The sequence below is a fragment of the Durio zibethinus genome, chromosome 13 (genome assembly GCF_047325235.1).
Source record: "Durio zibethinus cultivar Kanyao isolate XHJ-2024 chromosome 13, ASM4732523v1, whole genome shotgun sequence".
NCBI classification, from domain to species: Eukaryota; Viridiplantae; Streptophyta; class Magnoliopsida; order Malvales; family Malvaceae; genus Durio; species Durio zibethinus.
The window spans coordinates 6,238,013-6,246,508 of record NC_143174.1 but is presented as its reverse complement, the minus strand read 5'-3'; positions in this window follow the sequence as shown (position 1 = coordinate 6,246,508).

Below are 8,496 nucleotides of genomic sequence, written 5' to 3'. Positions count from 1 at the left end.
ACATATGGCCCTTTCCAATTCGAAGTCTATTTTCGTCTATTATCATGCTAGCTTTAGAGAATTCTTTTTAAAATCAACTCTTATTCATGAAAACAATAAGGCCAGACCTTTTTATCATGAGCCCTCATCATCTTTCTCAAATATAGCTGACCATGACACATTGATGTCAATCTTTTTTCTTCAGTGAAATTCAACTGCTTGTACCGCTATCGAATCCATTTGCCTTTTTCAGTCCAACTTCTTTTAAAACTCTCAAGGATGGGATTTTCACTTTCATCAGTAATACAACTTCCATCCTATAAACCAAGAAAAATGGTGTTGCTTCAATAGAGATATGCACTGATGTTCGATAAGCATGAAGGGTAAATGGTAACTTTTCATGCTAGTTCTTATAGGACTTGGTCATCTTCTTAAATTTTTTTTTATATTCTTGTTTGCCACCTCAGTTGCCCCATTCATTTTCAGATGGTATGGTGTCGAATAATGATGTTTAATTTTATACTAAGTGTATACTTTTTGCATCATCTTACTATTCAGGTTCTTGACATTATTTGAAATAATTCTTTTTAAAAGTTTATATCTACAAATGATTTCTTTTTTTATGAACTTACAGATCACATATCGTGACACACTTCCAAATGAAGTTGCTTTCACCCATTTCGTGAAATAATCTATCATTACAAAAATGAACCTATGCCTATTAGAAGCTTTTAGGGTAATAGGACCAATGACGTCCATGTCCCATATAGAGAATAGCCACGGTGGTGTCAAAATATGTAAAGCAGTTAATGGAACATGAATCTTATTAGCATAGATTTGGCACTTATGATATTTTCGAGCATAGTCAATGCTGTCATTCTTCATTGTCAACCAATAATAACCAATTTTCATGATATGTCTTGCCATTATATGTCTATTCACATATGTTCCACATATCATATCAAGTACTTCCTTAATAATCTTTTTCGCCTCGACCCCATTTACACACCTCAATAATATTTGATCACGGTTATTTTTATATAGGACATCACCATTCAATAAGAAACTTATAGCTAATTTTTGGATGACTCTTTTATCATTCTCAGTTGCTTAGTTCGGATATTGCTTATTCTTCATGTACTACATGATATCATAATAGCATGACTTTTCATCTTCTTCTTTCTCTATATTAGAATAATGAGCTGGTGCATCCTTAACATCTAGTTTAATAGGCTGAGTAATAATATTATCATTAATTTGGATCATTGCTACAGAGTAACCAATGCATCAGTAATTAAATTCTTTTCGTAAGGTAAATGCTCAAACTAAATACTTCTAATTACTTGATCAACTCTAGGATATACTTAAAATATGGGATGAGTTTTAAATTTTTCATTTTTCAATCTTTCTTAAACTGATATATAACTAAAGTTGAATCTTCAAACACTTTCAATACTCTAATCTTTCTATTTATAGCAACTTGTAAACTCATGACACAAGCCTCATATTCAATGATGTTATTTGTGTAATCGAAACTCAATCTCGTAGTTATAAGATAATAGCATTTGTTCAATGGCATCAAAATTACTTTAATTCCATGTCCTAAGGCATTGACAACTTCTTTAAAGTACATTATCCAAGACTTCTCATTATGTTTTTTTTTTAATTGGAAAACAACCATTAAATCTTCATTACGAAACACTAACCTCATTTGCTCATAATCTTCAATGACATGATCTACGAGAAAATTAACTATAGCATTTTCTTTGATTGTCTTTTGGCTTACATATACGATGTCATATTTTGAAAGCATTACTTGCCATCTAGCAATTTTTTTAAACAATGAAGGCTTCTAAACGATATATTTGATTGGATTCAATTTTACTATAAGCAAGGTAGTATGATAAAGTAGGTATTACCTGAGTCTTTTGGTAGTCTAAGCTAATGCACAACATATTTTTTCTAAAGAGAAATACTTGGACTTGTATTCTGTGAACTTTTTACTTAAATAGCATGTCATAACATATAGATCCGTAAATCTATAGCTAGACTTAACAAAATGGATGGAGTCACTACCAATCTTTTTTAACTAGGTATGATTAGTCACCTAAGGAATCTATCCCTTTGAGGAACTCTTAAGCTTGACTAAAGGTCTCTAAAAGAATATGTTCGGGTTTACCAACCAAAATAGAGTTTGAAAGTTTGGTTACAGGTGGGAAATGTTATAGCACCCCCTACATGCCCATCTAAAGATGGTACCATATTATTTTAAATTCATCCTAGGGTCTTGGTTCTAATGGTTTCAAATTTTATGTTCAAATATTGAAAATAATTCTTAAGACTCTCATCAATCTGGTATAACTCTTAAAAAATATTTTTTCACTTCAAGAGTATTCAAGAATCTTATTTGTTTTCTTAAAGAGGCTACGTCATCGAAAAAAGATTTAATTATTTTTTATTTTTTATTTTTTATTAAAAATATCTAATTATTCCACCATTTGGGCTAAATTAGAAATATTTTCTCTTTTGAATTTTTAAATTCCCCACTATTTGAGTCTCTTTCTCTTTTTTTTTAGAAAGAAAATAATATGACAATTATTTTTCTTGAAATTTCATTTAAATTCTTCCACTATTTGAAAAAAATTTTTTAAAAATTTCTCACCTAGAGATTTCTTAGAAAATTTACCATTTAAAATTTCTAAGAATCTCATCATTGGATAATTGTCACATATTTTCAACCAAAATTTTTTTTTATTTTTTATTTTTTTGGTTGAAAATAAATATTAATTATTGTTATTGAAACTTTATCTAAATTATTTCACCATTTGGGACAAATTTAGATAAAATTCTCACCTAAAAATTTTATAGAAATTTACCATTTGAAATTTTTAAAAATTCTATCATTGGATAATTAATACTTATTCTCAAAAAATATTTTATATTTTATTTTATATTTTTTTTTCTAAATTTAATCATGCAAAAATACTAAAAGAAAAAAACTCATAAAAAATAAAAAAAACACAAAAAAAAAAATGAAATGGCTCGACTGGAGCAGCTCGACGTGGCTTGGCTTTAGACATAGAAAGCAGCTCAATGACTCAACTCAGAGGCAAAGACTGAAAAAAGTCGTTGAAATCTAGGAATTTTCTAGTTTTTTCCAAAAAAAAAATCCTTTTTTTTAAAACCTCAAAAAATTTTTGAAAATTTTTTTTAACTGCTGTAGACACCTTAATTAGTTCAGGCCCAAGCCCATTGGGCCTAGTCCAATAAGGTTTGTGCCTAAGGCCAACAGGCCCAACTCAATAGGGCCTAGGTTATCAGGCCCAATTGGCCATTCTTCTATTTATTTTATTATTAGTTTTTTGTTTTATTAGGCTGATTATTAATTTTGTTTTTTTCGTATTTTTATTTTATTAGATTTATTATTAGTTTTTTAGGTGATAAAAAAAAAGAAAAGAAAGGGGCTGCCGTGAATTATGGCTTGTTAGATTGAAGATGGATTCAATTTCATGCCTTATAGAAATCCTATCTAAAGAAGGAATCAGGGTCAATAAAAACCTCTTCTGATCGAACTCTATAAATATCTGTAGATCATACACAGAAAAAATAAAAAATAAAACACAAAAAATAAGGAAAACAAAAAGCAGAAGTGGGCAAAAAGTGTTTAGAAGGGCTACGGGAATCCTAGGATTGTTAGTATTACTTTTTTAATTTTTGGCATTTTTTTCTAGAAATGTTTTAGAAAATTTCCAGATTTCGATGAAATTTTTTGACATCGATTAATTTTTTGGTGAATTTTTAGGCGCCAGTTAAATTTTTTGGTGAACTTTTGGTGAACCAACCCAGATTCTGATGACTTTTTTCAGAATCCGATGTAGATTCAATCGGAGTTCATCAGTTTCTAGAGAGAAAGGTGAGAAAAAAAAAGGAAATAAAAGAGAGAGAGAAGGGAAGAGGAGATTTGAGGCAAAAAAAAAGATTTGAACTTTTATACCAGCTTCAAAACGGTGTCGTTTTGACATTTTAATTCAACCTATGATTCATCCGTTTTACCGCTGGACAACCCGACCAAAGTGCTCGACCCGCTTTAACCCTCATCCTTACCTTCGGCTCCAGTTAAGCCAAGCCGTAAACTGAGCAGTCGAGCCGTGCTTTCCAATCGCTTCCTGTATCTACAGCTGAGCCGATCCAGCCTATAGTTGAGCCATTTTTTATTTTTCTTTGGTATTTTTTTATCTATTTTATTTAGTATTTTTCTTAGTAGTTTTATTCTTCTTAGTATTTTTTTTCATGATTAAATTTTAAAAAAAATAAAAATAAAAATAAAAATAAATTTTGGGAATAAATATTAATTATCCAATGATGGAATTTATAGAAATTTCAAATGGTAAATTTCTATAAAATTCTTAGGTGAGAAATTTTATCTAAATTTGTCCCAAATGGCAGAATAATTTAGATAAAGTTTCAATAACAATAATTAATGTTTATTTTCAAACAAACAAAAAAAAACATAAAAAACAAAAAAATATAAAAATTTTGGAATTAAATACAAATTACCCAAGGATGAGATTTTTAGAAATTTCAAATGGTAAGTTCCTAAAAAATCTTTAGGTGAGAAATTTCCTCTAAATTTGGCCCAAATGGTGGAATAATTTAGATGAAATTTTAATACAAGTAATTGTATTCTTTTCCAAATAAAATTTTGGTTGAAAATATTTGATAATTATCCAAAGATGAGATTCTTAGAAATTTCAAATAGTAAATTCCTAAGAAATCTCTAGGTGAGAAATTTTCTCTAAATTTGGCCCAAATGGTGGAATAATTTAGATGAAATTTCAATAAAAATAATTGTCATATTTTTTTTCCAAGAAAAAAAATTTCTAAATAGGTCCAAATGGTGAAAATTTTAGAAATTCAAAAAAAGAGAAAATATTTTTAATTTGACCTAAATGGTGGAATAATTAGATATATTTTCAACAAAAAAAATAATTAAACTTTTTCCAACGACGAAGCCTCTTCAAGATATCAAATGAGATTCTTGAATACTCTTGAGGTGAGAAAGTATTTTTTAAAAGTTCTACTAGATTGATGGATAATCTTAAAAATTATTTCCAATATTTAATATAAAAATTTGAAACCATTAGATTGAAGATCTTAGGATAACTTTGAAATAATATGATACCATCTTTCAGATAGGCATATGGGGGTGCTATAACATTTCTTATATGTAACTGAACTCCTGAATCCTGTTTTGGTTAGTAGACTCGAACCTATTCTTTTAGAGATCCTTAGTCAAGTTTAGAAGTTCTTTTAAAGGAATAGATTCCATAGGTGGCCAATCACACATAGTAAAAAAGATTGGTTGCAACTCCATTCATTTGTTAAGTTTAGGTATATATTTACGGATCTATATGTTATGATAACTGCTTTCTCTGATTTCTACCTCTCTCCCTAATTTTTTTTATGTGTTTGTGTGATCTGTGTGGGCATGTATTTATAGGGTTCTGAATCTGAAAACTTTAATCTAGAAAGGAATCCCAATTTCCTTTGAATTCCAAACTTAAACCCAACTCCAACTTTACAAACCAATTCCAATAATTTCACACAAACTCAACTACCTTTTTTCCATTTTTATTTTATTTATTTTAGTTTTTTATTAGCAAAAATCAAAAGTAGACCTTTGGACAGATTATGGTATCTACATAGCAGACAGCTCTCTCTTTTCTATTAGACTCATCTTGCTGCCCTAGCATACATCCCATTAACTTTTCACACATTGTTAAATATAAAATCAAAGGTCTCACCTGAAAGATTTGACAAGTACTACTTCACTTTATCAAAAGTCTCTTGGCATTTTTCGTTCCATTCACAAGGGTTGTTCTTGTGAAAAAGCTTAAAAATAGGATCACATTGGTAGATAAGCTAAAAAGAAGAACTAAAAAATGTAGTTCAATATATCTAGAAAAATTTAAACTTCTGTCGATGTGCTTGAAGGTGAAAAATATTGAATGGCTCATATTTTATCTTAATCAACTTCAATCCCTCTTTACTGACCACAAAGCCTAGCAACTTTTCTAATTTAACCCCAAATATACACTTGGCTGGGTTCGACTTAAGTTAAAACTTTTTCAGCCTCTTAAACAACTTTTTGAGGTTGGTGACATGATTTTCTCCTTCATGAGATTTCATGATCATATTTCTATGTATACCTTAATCTCTTTGTGCATCATATCATGAAAGAGCATCACCATAGCTTTTTGATAAGTTACCTAAGCATTTTTTAAATCAAAAGGCATAATTTTATAGCAAAATGTACCTTACATGGTCACCAAAATGGTTTTTTTCATGTCATTTTCAATCATTTTTATTTGATTATACCTTAAGAACCCATCCATTAAGGAAAACATAGAATACCTAGTTGTATTATCCACCAGTGTGTCAATATGAGGCAAAAAAAATTATTCTTTGGGTTAGCCTTATTCAAGTCATGATAATCCACACACATTCGCACCTTTTCATTTTTTTTTGGGACAGGTACTATGTTGGCTACCCATTTTGAATACTTGGCCACTTGAAAGAAACCTGTGTCAAAATGCTTCTTCATATTTTCCTTAAGCTTTAACAACATCTCAAGCTTTATTCGCCTTAATTTTGTTAGACTGGTTTACATTCTAGCTTCAAAGGAAGTTTATGTTATACTATTTTCATACTATGCCTAGGCATATCCTGAGAAAACCAAGCAAATACATTTATAAATTCTCTGAGTAAATCTTTCAATCTTTACCTTTCTATCGATGAAAGTGATGTACTGATCTTAACCTCTTTCTTATTCTCTGCATTGTCTAACTTCACCAATTCAATTATCTTTTAATGATGCTCAAATGGTTTATTTTCTTGCTTAATTAATCTTATTAAGTCTGAAGGTAATACATATTCTTCATAATCATATTTGTTTTCAAGTTATCAATATTAATCAAAATTTTAGAATTAACCCCTTGATCGTTATCATGATTATCCTCATGTTCATTTAACGTTCTAAAATTGAATAAAATTAGAAATATCAACAAGATGTGTGGTGTAATGAAAATGAAAAATGAGAGCAATAGAAGAAATGAATGAAAATGCATCTTTTTTTATCTTTATTGAAATAATCATAGATTAATGGCCCCTACATAAAAGATCATCCTAATGCTTTTGGGCATAAGTTATTAGAATGCACAATTACATTGAAAAAGTCTCAAGGATAGCAAGCATTTCAATGGATCTCCAATTGTTTAGCTCGTAACTTGGCAGACAAAAATGGACCTACATTTCTTATTCATTTCCCTTTGCATGATGGATAACTCAGCAAATGCTTTCTCCATGCTTAGTTTTAGCTCATTTTTAAAATCATTATTTGACTCAAGATACATGAAACCTCTGGGCCTAAAGGTGTTATATAAGTATGGGATAACCATTGTCATAGTCTTCGGTTCATACCCTTTGAGCCTCGCCATCATTCTTTCTTTCTTATTTACTTGTCTTCTCCTCATCTCCTAGCTTTTTGCCTCATAGCCCAAGCTTAACCTCTCATTATTGTTAACCATCATCAGAGGCTCCATTATTTCTTATAAATTTTTACCCAACCTCACTCTAGGATACTAACATTTGTTAATGATATGATTCACCACTATACTTGTGGAACAAAGTTAGTTTATCTTAGGTCATTCACTAACAAAATTGACAAGCTTAAAAAATTGATAAGAACATTTCAATGCTTCTTTAGCAGCCTTCTCATATGGGGCATTCAATGGCTGAGTCATAAGCATATCTTTCTCTCTAAACACTACCACCAATTGACCTTCTATATTGAATATGATCTTTTGGTGTAAGGTCAAGAGAACAACACCTACCATGTAAATCTATAACTTTTCAAACAAATAGTTATAAGATGAAGATATATCAATCACTTAAAATTTAACATTAAATGTGCATGGCCTAATCTGTAAAGGCATCTCAATATCTCTCAAAACTTCATGCCTGGTCTTATTAAAAGCTTGAACGACCATATGGCTATTCTTCATATATGAGTAATCAATAGATAGCCTTGCCAAGGTTGACATAGGTATGACATTAGTGGCAAGCCATTGTTGATGAAGACCTTGGCTATAATATAGCTCTTGACTTGACAGTGATATACGGAGCCTTAGTAATTATCTTTCCTTTTAGAAGAATCTCATCATCGCTAAATGTTATATAATGTAGTATTACTAGATTTCAACTAAGTGATTCACATATTTAATAGAAACATTATATGCCATATATGATTAGTTTAACACCTTCAGCAATGCATTCTAGTGTGATTCATAATTCAACAATAGCGATAGCAATGAAATTTATGCTAACATCTTATTTAATTGTTCAACAATAGAGTTTTCACTATGCTTCACTAGTTTCAAAAATTGGTAAGTCTTTTTCTTTGATACAAGCTTCTGACATTCTTTTCTAGGTACCATTTTTGGTTTATTCTATTCTTTT